The 12,243-nt window shown below is 61.8% G+C and overlaps 1 long non-coding RNA gene across 1 annotated transcript; it reads left to right on the top strand.

The window, feature by feature from the left end:
• The first annotated feature begins 1,236 nt into the window (after positions 1–1,236).
• Positions 1,237–9,232, top strand: LOC133629146 (uncharacterized). Its single transcript, XR_009820968.1, has 5 exons — positions 1,237–1,257; positions 3,638–4,118; positions 7,067–7,277; positions 8,162–8,262; positions 9,161–9,232. It is a non-coding gene; the product is annotated as an uncharacterized LOC133629146 (long non-coding RNA).
• The last annotated feature ends 3,011 nt before the right edge of the window (positions 9,233–12,243 follow it).

Raw genomic sequence — 12,243 nt, 5'->3', positions numbered from 1 at the left:
CGGTTTGGGGTAAAAATGGGGCTTATTTGGGGCGGTTTGATGGCAAAGTGGTTGTTTTGGGGGTGCTTTGGGAGCAAAAGGGGAGTTTTTGGGGCAAATGTTGATTTTTAGGGCATTTTGAGGTAAAAAATGGACGTTTTGGGGGCACTTTGGGGGGAAAATGGGCAATTTTGGAGTAGATCAACCACAAAACCGAGTGGTTTGGAAGGAAAATGGTTGGTTTGGGGGCACTTTGGGCTAAAATGGGCATTTTAGGAGCGGTTTTGGGGCAAAGCAGATGGTTTTGGGGCGAAAATGGTCGTTTGAGGCAGTTTGGGAGCAAAAAGATGAATTAAAGGCAACTTGGGATGGAAAAGGGGCTTCTGAGGTAGTTTGGGGTGGAAAAGGGGCATTTTGGGTCATTTTGAGTCCAAATGGGCAATTTTGGGGTCACTTTGAGAAAAAGGGGCATTTTGGGGTCACTTGTGGAGAAAAAGGGACATTTTGGGGGCACTTTGGGGCCAAAATGGGCGATTTGGGGTCACTTTGAGAAAAAGGGGCATTTTGGGGTCACTTGTGGAGGAAAAGGGGCATTTTGGGGGCACTTTGAGGCAAAAATGGTCATTTTTGGGCCATTTTGAGGCAAAAGGGACAGTTTGGGGTCAGTTTGGGGTCAGTTTGGGAACAAAAGGATGAACTTGAGGCAATTTGGGGTGGAAAAGGGCTGTTGGGGGCATTTTGGGGTCATTTGTGGAGAAAAAGGGACATTTTGGGGTCATTTTGGGGCCAAAATGGGCGATTTTGGGGTCACTTTGAGACAAAGGGGCATTTTGGGGTCATTTGTGGAAGAAAAGGGGCATTTTGGGGTCACTTTTGAGGCCAAACCGGGCGGTTTTGTGGCGGAGGACTCGCCCCGGGCGGGCAATGGGGGGTTTGGGCGACCAAAAGCGGCTTCGTGGCCACCGAATCGCTTCCCCTCCCCCCACTTCCGGGTCCCGGCCGCAGCCGCCGCCGCCACTTCCGGTCTCGTGCCCTTTGAGCGCGCCGGGGAGGCGCCGGGGGCGTGGCCAGGGCGGAGGGGGCGTGGCCACGATCGTGCTTTTAAGGAGGGGGCGTGGCCACAGCGGGGGGCGTGGCCAAGGCACAACGCGCCGCTACGGAGGGGGCGTGGCCAAGGCTGGGCGGAGGGGGCGTGGCTTGGTGGCGGTGGGCGTGGCCACGAGGTGATATAAGGCGGCGCCCGTGCCGCCGGCCGCCACTCGCGGCTCCGCAGCGCAGGTAGCGGGGGGGGGCTCGGGGGGGGTTTTGGGGTGGGGGGGGGGGCGGATTCGGTGGCCCCGGGCGCGGATTCGGTGGCCACGGCGGGTCCGGGGGAGCCTTGGAGTGGGGGGGGGGGCTCAGGGGGCTCCTTTTGCCCCCCCCCCCCCCCCAGGCAATGGCGGCCGGGACACTCCTGTGTTGCCCCTCCCCCCACTTTATTGCCCCTCCCCCCCATTGCCCCCCCAACCCCTTGTTGTCCCCCCAAGTCCGTTATTGCCCCCCAAGCCCTTTAACTGCCCCCCAAGCCCTTTATTGCCCCCCCAAGTCCTTTATTGCCCCCCCAAGCCCTCTATTGCCCCCCAACCCCCTGTTGCCCCCCAACCCTTTACTGCCCCCCTTAAGTGACCCCGAAACCCTTTATTGCCCCCCAACCCCTTGTTGCCCCCCCAAGCCCTTTATTGCCCCCCCAAGTCCTCTATTGCCCCCCAACCCCTTGTTGCCCCCCCAAGTCCTCTATTGCCCCCCCAACCTCCTGTTGCCCCCCCAAGTCCGTTATTGCCCCCCCAAGCCCTTTATTGCCCCCCCAAGTCCTTTATTGCCCCCCCAACCCCTTGTTGCTCCCCAAGTCCATTATTGCCCCCCCAAGCCCTTTATTGCCCCCCCAAGTCCATTATTGCCCCCCCAAGCCCTTTATTGCCCCCCCAAGCCCTTTATTGCCCCCCCAAGTCCTTTATTGCCCCCCAACCCCTTGTTGCCCCCCAAGTCTGTTATTGCCCCCCAAGTCCTTTATTGCCCCCCCAACCCCTTGTTGCCCCCCAAGTCCGTTATTGCCCCCCCAAGTCCTCTATTGCCCCCCAACCCCTTGTTGCCCCCCCAAGCCCTTTATTGCCCCCCAAGCCTTTTTATTGCCCCCCAAGCCGTTTATTGCCCCCCTTTAACTGCCCCCCAAGCCCTTTATTGCCCCCCCAAGCCCCTTTATGGCCCCCCCATCCTCGTTGCCCCCCTTAAGTGCCCCCCCAAGCCCTTTATTGCCCCCCCAAGCCTCTTGTTGCCCCCCCAAACCCTTTATTGCCCCCCCAAGCCCCTTATTGCCCCCCGAGTCCTTTATTGCCTCCCCAAGCTCCTTTATTGCCCCACAATCACTGTTGCCCCCCCTTTAACTGCCCCCCCAAGCCCCTTTAATGCCCCCAAGCCCCTTAACTGCCCCCCAAGCCCCTTTATTGCCCCCCAATCCCTTTATTGCCCCCCAAGCCCCTTAATTGCCCCCCCAAGCCCTTTATTGCCCCCCCAAGCCTCTTTATTGCCCCCCCATCTTCTTTATTGACCCCCAACCCTTTACTGCCCCCTTTAATTGCCCCCCAAGCCCCTTATTGCCCCCCAACCCATTACTACTCCCCTTTAACTACCCCCCCAAGCCCTTTATTGCCCCCCCAGCCCGTTAACTGCCCCCCCAAGCCCCTTTATTGCCCCCCAAGCCCCTTAATTGCCCCCCCAAGCCCTTTATTGCCCTCCCAAGCCCTTTATTGCCCCCCCAAGCCCCTTGTTGCCCCCCCAAGCCCTTTATTGCCCCCCCAAGCCCCTTATTGCCCCCCTACCCCCTTGTTGCCCCCCCAAGGCCTTTAGTGCCCCCCCAAGCCCTTTATTACCCCCCAACCCTTTATGGTCCCCATTTAACTGCCCCCCAAGCCCTTTATTGCCCCCCAAGCCCCTTGTTGACCCCCCAAGCCCTTTATTGCCCCAGTTTATTGCCCCCCAATCTGTGTTGCCCCCCTTAACTGCCCCCTCAAACCCATTGTTGCCCCCCTTAACTGCCCCCTCAAACCCCTTGTTGCCCCCCCAAGCCCTTTATTGCCCCCCAACCCATTACTGCTCCCCTTTATTGCCCCCCAAGCTCTTTTCTTGCCCCCCCAAGCCCCTTATTGCCCTCCCAAGCCCTTTATTGCCCTCCCAAGCCCCTTATTGCCCCCCAAGCCCCTTGTTGCCCCCCCAAGGCCTTTAGTGCCCCCCCAAGCCCTTTATTACCCCCCAACCCTTTATGGTCCCCATTTAAGTGCCCCCCAAGCCCTTTATTGCCCCCCAAGCCCCTTGTTGCCCCCCCAAGCTCCTTTATTGCCCCCCCCAAGCCCCTTAACTGCCCCCTCAAACCCCTTGTTGCCCCCCTTAACTGCCCCCCAAGCCCCTTGTTGCCCCCCCAAGCTCCTTTATTGCCCCCCCAAGCCCCTTAACTGCCCCCCAAGCCCTTTATTGCCACCCCAAGCTCCTTTATTGCCCCCCAACCCATTACTGCTCCCCTTTAACTGCCCCCCAAGCTCCTTATTACCCCCCCAAACCCCCTTATTACCCCCCCAGACCCCTTTATTACCCCCCTGACCCCCCTTTTCTCTCCCTCTCTCCCCAGCTCCATGGCAGCCGAGCCCCTCCCCGTGGAACTCACCCCCCTGCACCCCCAAACTGCCCCCCAGGGGGACCCCCAACAACCCCCCCAACCCCCTGAGGCCGAAGCCAACGGGCTCCTCAAACCCCAACCCCAAGAGGGGGACCCCCAAAACCCTTCCCCCCCCCCCCCTCAGCTCCCATCCTAAAGGGGACCCCGAATTAGGCTCAGGGGGGTCCCCAGAAGTGGGGGGACCCCCCAAATTCACGGGGCTGGGCAAGGAGGAGCTGCTGGCGGCGGCGGCGGCGGCGCCCTGGGTCAGGCTCCGGGGGGGGCTGCTGCTGCTGTTTTGGGGGGGCTGGTTGGCCATGTTGGGGGCCGCTGCTGCCGTGGTGGTGGCGGCTCCTCGCTGCCCCCCCCCCTGCACCCCAAAACCCAGCCAGCTGGTGGAGAGGAGGAGGATGGTATAGGGCACCCCCCAGGGAGTTTGGGGGGCAGCTGAAGGGTGAGTAAAGGGGGGGAGTGGGAAAGGGGGAGGGGGGAGGGGTACCCCAAAAGTTGGGGGGGTACCCCAAAGTCAGGGGAGGGACCTAAAGTGGGGGAGGAGGGATGGGGGCACCCCAAAAGTCAAGGGGGGGAGGGATGGGGGGAGGAGGGATGAGGGGCACCCCAAAAGTCAAGGGGGGAAGGGGGAGGGGGGTGGGGTACCCCAAAAGTCAAGGGGGCACCCCAAAAGTCAGGGGGGTACCCCAAAAGTCAGGAGGGTACCCCAAAAGTCAAGGATGGAGGGATGGGGGAGGGGAGGGATGGGGGCACCCCAAAGTCAAGGGGGCAGCCCAAAAGTCAAAGGGGGAGGGGTGGGGGGAGAGGAGGGATGGGGGCACCCCAAAAGTCAGGGGGGTACCCCGAAAGTCAAGGGGGGAGGGATGGGGGAGGGGAGGGATGGGGGCACCCCAAAAGTCAGGAGGGCACCCTAAAAGTTGGGGAGGGGCACCCCACAAGTCAAAGGGGGAGGAATGGGGGACCCCAAAAGTCAAGGGGGGCACCCCAAAAGTCAGGGGAGGGACCTAAAGTGGGGGAGGAGGGATGGGGGCACCCCAAAAGTCAAGGGGGCACCCCAAAAGTTGGCATGGGGCACCCCAAAAGTCAAGGGGAGAGGGATGGGGGCACCCCAAAAGTCAGGAGGGCACCCCAAAAGTCAGGAGGGCACCCCAAAAGTCAAGGGGGGAGGGATGGGGGGAGGGGAGAGATGGGGGCACCCCAAAAGTTAAGGGGGGAGGGATGGGGGGGAGGGGAGGGGTGGGGGCAACCCAAAAGTCAGGAGGGCACCCCAAAAGTCAGGAGGGCACCCCAAAAGTCAAGGATGGAGGGATGGGGGAGGGGAGGGATGGGGGCACCCCAAAAGTCAGGAGGGCACCCCAAAAGTCAGGAGGGCACCCCAAAAGTCAAGGATGGAGGGATGGGGGAGGGGAGAGATGGGGGCACCCCAAAAGTTGGGGGGGTGGGGGAACACCAAAAGTCAAGGAGGGGCACCCCAAAAGTTGGGATGGGGCACCCCAAAAGTCAAGGGGGGAGGATGGGGGGAGGGGAGGGGTGGGGGCACCCCCAAAAGTCAGGAGGGCACCCCAAAAGTCAAGGATGGAGGGAATGGGGGAGGGGAGGGATGGGGGCACCCCAAAAGTTGGGGGGTACCCTAAAAGTTGGGGAGGGGCACCCCAAAAGTCAACGGGGGAGGGATGGGGGGAGGGGATGGATGGGGGCACCCCAAAAGTCAGGGGGGAGCACCTCAAAAGTCAAGGGGGGAGGGATGAGGGGAGAGGAGGGATGGGGGCACCCCAAAAGTCAGGGGAGCACCCCAAAAGTCAAGGAGGACACCCCAAAAGTTGAGGGGGCACCCCGAAAGTCAAGGGGGGAGGGGTGGGGGCACCCCAAAAGTTGGGGGGGGGTGGGGGAACACCAAAAGTTAAGGGGGGCACCCCAAAAGTTGGGATGGGGGCACCCCAAAAGTCAGGGAGGGGCACCCCAAAAGTCAAGGGGGTAGGATGGGGGGGAGGGGAGGAAGGGGGGCACCCCAAAAGTCAAGGGGGGAGGGGTGGGGGGCACCCCAAAAGTCAAGGGGGGCCACCCCCAAAGTGGGGGTGCAGGGGCTGATTTTGGGGCTCAGTTTTGGGGTGCAGGGAGGCAGATTTCGGGGTGCAGGGGGCTGATTTTGGGGTGATTTGGGGGTTTAGGGGCTCAGTTTTGGGTGCAGGGGCTGATCTTGGGGCTCAGGGGCTCAATTTTGGGGCACAGGGAGGCAGATTTTTGGGTGCAGAGGCTCAGTTTTGGGGTGCAGGGGCTGATTTTGGGCTCAGGCTCAGTTTTGGGGCTCAGGCTCAGTTTTGGGGTGCAGAGGCTGATTTTGGGGCTCAGGGGCAGATTTTGGGGCTCAGGGGCAGATTTTGGGGTGCAGGGGCTGATTTAGGGGTGCAGGGACAGGTTTTGGGGTGCAGGGGCAGTTTTTGGGGCTCGGGCTGATTTTGGGGTGCAGAGGCTCAGTTTTGGGGTGCAGGGCTGATTTAGGGGTGCAGGGGCTGGTTTTGGGGTGCAGAGGCTCAGTTTTGGGGTGCAGGGGCTGATTTAGGGGTGCAGGGGCTGATTTTGGGGCGATTTTAAGGTGCAGAGGCTCAGTTTTAGTGCAGAGGCTCAGTTTTGGGGCTCAAGGTCTCAGTTTTGGGGTGCAGGAACTGATTTAGGGTGCAGGGGGCAGTTTTTGGGGTGCAGAGGCTGATTTTGGGGCTCAGGGGGGTAACTTTGGGGTGCAGGGGCTCAGTTTTGGGGCACAGGGAGGCAGATTTTAGGGTGCAGGGGCTGATTTTGGGGCTCAGGCTCAGTTTTGGGGTACAGGGGCTGATTTTGGGGTGCAGAGGCTGATTTTGGGGCTCAGGGGCTGATTTTGGGGCTCAGTTTTGAGGGCTCAGGGGGCAGTTTTTGGGGTGCAGAGGCTCAGTTTTGGGGCTCAGGGGGCAGTTTTTGGGGTGCAGAGGCTCAGTTTTTGGGGTGCCCCCAGGGGTGACTTTGGGGTGCAGAGGCTCAGTTTTGGGGTGCAGGGGCTGATTTTGGGGTGCAGGGGCAGTTTTTGGGGTGCAGGGGCTGATTTTGGGGTGCAGGGGCAGTTTTTGGGGTGCAGGGGCTGATTTTGGGGTGCCCCCAGGGGTGACTTTGGGGTGCAGAGGCTGATTTTGGGGTGCAGAGGCTGATTTTGGGGTGATTTTGGGGTGCAGAGGCTCAGTTTTGGGGTGCAGGGGCTTGATTTAGGGGTGCAGGGGCAGTTTTTGGGGTGCAGAGGCTCAGTTTTGGGGTGCAGGGGCTGATTTTGGGGTGCAGAGGCTCAGTTTTGGGGTGCAGGGGCTGATTTAGGGGTGCAGGGGCAGTTTTTGGGGTGCAGAGGCTCAGTTTTTGGGGTGCCCCCAGGGGTGACGTCCCGCCTGGGCCACGTGGCCGAGCTGCAGGCTCCGGGGGCTGCTCCTGGGGCCCCTTTACCCAGCCCCCAGCCCGGGGGGGGACCCCAAAAACCAGGGGGGGGACCCCAAAAACCTGCCCCCCCCCGCCCTGGAGGAGCTGGACCCCGAGCTGGGGACCCTGGACGACTTCACGGCCCTGGTGGAGGCTGCCAAGGGCAAAGGTGGGGGGGGGGGGGACCCCAAAAGTGGGGGGGACCCCGAAACTGGGGGGTGGGGGGGACCCTAAATGGGGATAAGGGGGGGTACCCCCAAACTTGGGGGGGCTAAAGGGGGTTAAAGGGGGGTTGGAGGGGTGAGATGGGGTGGGAAAGAGACTTGAAGGGGGGAGGGGACCCCAAAAGTGGGGGGTGGGGGGGACCCCAAAGGGGATAAGGGGGGGTACCCCCAAACTTGGGGGGGTTAAAGGGAGGTTTGGGGGGTGAAATGGGGGGGTTGGGGGTGAAATGGGGGGGTTTGGGGGTGGGGAAGAGGCTTAAAGAGGGGGAGGGGACCCCAAAAGTGGGGGGGACCCCGAAACTGGGGGGTGGGGGGGACCCCAAAGGGGATAAGGGGGGGTACCCCCAAACTTGGGAGGGTTAGAGGGGGGTTTGGGGGTGAAATGGGGGGGGTTGGGGTGGGGAAGAGGCTTAAAGGGGGGGAGGGGACCCCAAAAGTGGGGGGGACCCCAAAACTGGGGGGTGGGGGGGACTCCAAAGGGGATGGGGGGGTACCCCAAGTTTGGGGGGGTTAAGGTGGGTTTGGGGGGTGAAATGGGGGGGTTTGGGGGTGGGAAAGAGGCTTAAATGGGGGAGAGGGGACCCCAAAAGTTGGGGGGACCCCAAAACTGGGGGGGTGGGGGGAACCCCAAAGGGGATAAGGGGGGTACCCCCAAACTTGGGGGGGTTAAAGGGGGGTTGGGGGGGTCAGGAGGGGGGGGAAGAGCCTAAAAGGGGGGGGAGGGACCCCCAAAAGTGGAGAGGGACCTTTAAATGGGGGGGGGGGGGGGGATTGAGGGGGACACTGATGCCCTTGACCTTTGACCTTTGCCCTTCCCCCCCCTTTCCAGGGCTGAGGGTGGTCGTGGATCTGACCCCCAACTACTCGGGGGGGCCCCTGTGGGGGGGCCCTGAGCTCACCTCAGACCCCCAGTTCCAGGAGAGGGTCAAGGTGAAGGGGGGGGAGGGGCTGGGGGGGGGGATTTGGGGGGCTGGGGGGTGGTTTGGGGCAGTTGTGGGGGGCTGTGGGGCAGCTGGTGGGTGTTTTGGGGCAGTTGTAGGGGGCTGGGGGCAGTTATGGGGTGGTTTGGGGCAGTTGTGGGGGGCTGGGGGGCAGCTGGTGGGTGGTTTGGGGCAGTTGTGGGGGGCTGGGGGGCAGCTGGGGGGTGGTTTGGGGCAGTTGTGGGGGGCTGGGGGGCAGCTGTGGGGCAGTTATGGGGCAGCCATGGGGTAGTTATGGGGCAGTTATGGGCGAGCTATGGGGCAGCTGTGGGGCAGCTATGGGGCAGTTATGGGGCAGCTATGGGGCAGTTATGGGCAAGCTATGGGCAGCTGTGGGGCAGCTATGGGGCAGTTATGGGGCAGCTATGGGGCAGCTATGGGGCAGCTATGAGGCAGCTGTGGGGCAGCTATGGGGCAGCTGTGGGGCAGCTATGGGGCAGTTATGGGCTAGTTATGGGGCAGCTGTGGGACAGCTATGGGGCAGTTATGGAGCAGTTATGAGCCAGCTGTGGGGCAGCTATGGGTTAGCTATGGGGCAGCTGTGGGGCAGCTGTGGGCCAGTCATGGGGCAGTTATGGGCCAGTTATGGGGCAGCTGTGGGACAGCTATGGGGCAGTTATGGGCCAGCTGTGGGGCAGGTGTGGGGGCAGTTATGGGGCAGCTGTGGGGCAGCTATGGGGCAGTTATGGGCTAGTTATGGGGCAGCTGTGGGACAGCTATGGGGCAGTTATGGGCCAGCTGTGGGGCAGGTGTGGGGCAGGTGTGGGGCAGCTATGGGGCAGCTGTGGGGCAGTTATGGGGCAGTTATGGGGCAGTTATGGGGCAGCTGTGACACCGTGTCTCTGCAGCGGGCGCTGGGGCTGTGGCTGGAGCGTGGGGCAGCCGGAGTCTTCCTGGATGGCATCGAGGAGCTGGAGGTCAGGGGGCACTTGGGGGGCACTTGGGGGGCACTTGGGGGGCTGGAGAGCGGGGCTGGGGGGCAAGAGCAGCGCTTGGGGGCGCTTATGGGGCAGGGGGGTGGTTATGGGGTGGGGGGCAGCTGTGGGGTGGGAGCAGCTGTGGGTGGGGGGATGTTATGGGGCAGCTGGGGGGCAGCTGTGGGGCAGCTGGGGGGCAGGGGTGGCACTTGGGGGTAGTTTGGGAGGCAGTTGTGGGGCAGCTGTGGGGCAGCTGTGGGGCAGGGGGGGCAGTTGGGGGCAGTTTGGGGGGCAGTTGTGTGTTTGGGGGGCAGCTGTGGGGCAGGGGGGGCAGTTGGGCAGCTGTGGGGCAGCTGTGGGGCAGGGTGGCAGTTGGGGGGCAGCTGTAGGGCAGCTATGGGGCAGGGGTAGCAGTTGGGGGGCAGTTTTGTGGGGGCAGCTGTGGGGCAGCTGTGGGGCAGGGGTGGCACTTGGGAGGCAGTTGTGGGGCAGCTGTGGGGCAGGGGTGGCACTTGGGAGGCAGTTGTGGGGCAGCTGTGGGGCAGGGGTGGCACTTGGGAGGCAGTTGTGGGGCAGCTGTGGGGCAGGGGTGGCACTTGGGAGGCAGTTGTGGGGCAGCTGTGGGGCAGGGGTGGCACTTGGGGGGCAGTTGTTTGGGAGGCAGTTGGGGGGCAGCTGTGGGGCAGCTATGGGGCAGGGGTGGCAGTTGGGGGGCAGTTGTGTGGGGGCAGCTGTGGGGCAGGAGTGGCAGTTGTGGGGCAGCTGTGGGGCAGGGTGGCACTTGGGGGCAGTTGCTTGGGGGGCAGCTGTGGGGCAGGACTGGCAGTTGTGGGTCGCTGTGGGTCACTTGTGGGTCGCTGTGGGTCACTTTGGGTCACTTGTGGGTCTCTGTGGGTCACTTGTGGGTCTCTGTGGGTCTCTGTGGGTCACTTGTGGGTCTCTGTGGGTCTCTGTGGGTCACTGTTGGGTCACTGTGGGTCACTGTTGGGTCTCTGTGGGTCACTGTGGGTCACTTGTGGGTCTCTGTGGGTCACTGTTGGGTCTCTGGGTCACTGTGGGTCTCTGTGGGTCTCTGTGGGTCACTTGTGGGTCACTTGTGGGTCACTGTGGGTCTCTGTGGGTCACTTGTGGGTCACTTGTGGGTCACTGTGGGTCTCTGTGGGTCACTTGTGGGTCACTGTGGGTCACTGTGGGTCACTGTGGGTCTCTGTGGGTCACTTGTGGGTCACTTGTGGGTCACTGTTGGGTCACTTTGGGTCACTTGTGGGTCACTGTGGGTCACTGTGGGTCACTGTGGGTCTCTGTGGGTCACTTGTGGGTCACTTGTGGGTCACTGTTGGGTCACTTTGGGTCACTTGTGGGTCTCTGTGGGTCTCTGTGGGTCACTTGTGGGTCTCTGTGGGTCACTGTTGGGTCACTGTGGGTCACTGTTGGGTCTCTGTGGGTCACTGTGGGTCACTTGTGGGTCTCTGTGGGTCACTGTGGGTCACTGTTGGGTCACTGTGGGTCACTGTTGGGTCACTGTGGGTCTCTGTGGGTCTCTGTGGGTCACTGTGGGTCACTTGTGGGTCTCTGTGGGTCACTGTTGGGTCTCTGGGTCACTGTGGGTCACTGTGGGTCTCTGTGGGTCTCTGTGGGTCACTGTGGGTCACTGTGGGTCTCTGTGGGTCACTGTTGGGTCTCTGTGGGTCACTTGTGGGTCTCTGTGGGTCACTTGTGGGTCACTGTGGGTCACTGTTGGGTCTCTGTGGGTCACTGTGGGTCACTTGTGGGTCTCTGTGGGTCACTTGTGGGTCACTTGTGGGTCTCTGTGGGTCACTTGTGGGTCACTGTTGGGTCTCTGTGGGTCACTGTGGGTCTCTGGGTCACTGTGGGTCACTTGTGGGTCTCTGTGGGTCACTTGTGGGTCACTGTTGGGTCTCTGTGGGTCTCTGTGGGTCACTGTGGGTCTCTGGGTCTCTGTGGGTCACTGTGGGTCACTGTGGGTCACTGTGGGTCACTTGTGGGTCTCTGTGGGTCTCTGTGGGTCACTTGTGGGTCACTGTGGGTCACTGTGGGTCTCTGTGGGTCACTTGTGGGTCACTTGTGGGTCACTGTGGGTCACTTGTGGGTCACTTGTGGGTCACTGTTGGGTCACTTTGGGTCACTTTGGGTCACTTGTGGGTCACTGTGGGTCACTGTGGGTCTCTGTGGGTCACTGTTGGGTCACTGTTGGGTCACTTTGGGTCACTTGTGGGTCACTTGTGGGTCTCTGTGGGTCACTGTGGGTCACTGTGGGTCTCTGTGGGTCACTGTAGGTCTCTGTGGGTCACTGTGGGTCTCTGTGGGTCACTTGTGGGTCACTTGTGGGTCTCTGTGGGTCACTTTGGGTCACTTGTGGGTCACTGTGGGTCACTGTGGGTCACTTGTGGGTCTCTGTGGGTCTGTAGGTCTCTGTGGGTCACTGTGGGTCTCTGTGGGTCACTGTGGGTCTGTGGGTCTCTGTGGGTCACTGTGGGTCACTTGTGGGTCTCTGTGGGTCTCTGTGGGTCACTTGTGGGTCTCTGTGGGTCACTTGTGGGTCACTGTGGGTCTCTGTGGGTCACTGTGGGTCTCTGTGGGTCACTTGTGGGTCTCTGTGGGTCTCTGTGGGTCACTGTTGGGTCTCTGTGGGTCTCTGTGGGTCACTGTGGGTCACTTGTGGGTCGCTGTGGGTCACTGTGGGTCAGTTGTGGGTCAGTTGTGGGTCACTGTGGGTCACTTTGGGTCTCTGTGGGTCACTTGTGGGTCACTGTGGGTCACTTGTGGATCACTGTGGGTCACTGTGGGTCGCTGTGGGTCACTTTGGGTCACTTTGGGTCACTTGTGGGTCACTGTGGGTCTCTGTGGGTCACTTGTGGGTTGCTGTGGGTCACTTGTGGGTCAGTTGTGGGTCTCTGTGGGTCACTTGTGGGTCACTTGTGGGTCACTGTGGGTCACTGTGGGTCACTTGTGGGACACTGTGGGTCACTTGTGGGTCAGTTGTGGGTCTCTGA

Source organism: Colius striatus, unplaced genomic scaffold (genome assembly GCF_028858725.1).
Source record: "Colius striatus isolate bColStr4 unplaced genomic scaffold, bColStr4.1.hap1 scaffold_186, whole genome shotgun sequence".
NCBI classification, from domain to species: domain Eukaryota; kingdom Metazoa; phylum Chordata; class Aves; order Coliiformes; family Coliidae; genus Colius; species Colius striatus.
The sequence above is the reverse complement of the archived record's forward strand: the minus strand, read 5'-3'. Positions and strand labels throughout refer to the sequence as shown.